Below are 746 nucleotides of genomic sequence, written 5' to 3'. Positions count from 1 at the left end.
TAGTTCTAGCTTGCCCTATGTGGAAGAGGACACGTAGACTTACTGTGGTGTGAAGTATAAAGTTCAGTTCTCCCCTGGTCCACGCCGCTTCGGCCGTCCTGGGTAAAATGGATTCATCCAGCTTGCCCTATGTGGAATGAGGACACTTTATGCTTCGTCTCTAAGCGGCGGCTTGCTCCTCCCTACGGGGAACGGGTATACGCGCACAGCGGCGGCTTACGTTATGGCAGTCATGGATGCCTTACGTTTCCATGAAAAGTGTGTTCCTCCCCTGGTCCACGCTGCTTCGGCAGTCCTGGGTAAGATAGTTAGTTCTAGCTTGCCCTATGTGGAAGAGGACACGTAGACTTACTGTGGTGTGAAGTATAAGGTTCAGTTCTCCCCTGGTCCACGCCGCTTCGGCCGTCCTGGGTAAAATGGATTCATCCAGCTTGCCCTATGTGGAATGAGGACACTTTATGCTTCGTCTCTAAGCGGCGGCTTGCTCCTCCCTACGGGGAACGGGTATACGCGCACAGCGGCGGCTTACGCAAGTTAGTCACCCTCGGCAGTGGATCACTCGGCTCATGGATCGATGAAGACCGCAGCTAACTGCGCGTCATAATGTGAACTGCAGGACACATGAACATTGATAAGTTGAACGCATATTGCACGTCGTGGGAACCTACCATGATGTACAGATGACTGAGCGCTTATATTTGAGAAATGTATCGCATACATTTAACTACGCCGTGACACCCGTCACG

At 52.1% G+C, this 746-nt stretch overlaps 1 non-coding gene across 1 annotated transcript; it reads left to right on the top strand.

Moving 5' to 3' along the window:
• Positions 1 to 539: 539 nt before the first annotated feature.
• LOC131270864 (5.8S ribosomal RNA) lies at positions 540 to 694 on the top strand. The gene has a single exon (XR_009179865.1). It is a non-coding gene; the product is annotated as a 5.8S ribosomal RNA (ribosomal RNA).
• Positions 695 to 746: the final 52 nt, after the last annotated feature.

This window comes from Anopheles coustani, assembly GCF_943734705.1.
Source record: "Anopheles coustani chromosome X unlocalized genomic scaffold, idAnoCousDA_361_x.2 X_unloc_68, whole genome shotgun sequence".
Lineage (NCBI taxonomy): Eukaryota > Metazoa > Arthropoda > Insecta > Diptera > Culicidae > Anopheles > Anopheles coustani.
Note: the sequence above shows the minus strand (reverse complement) of the source record. Positions and strands in the feature narration are given on the sequence as shown.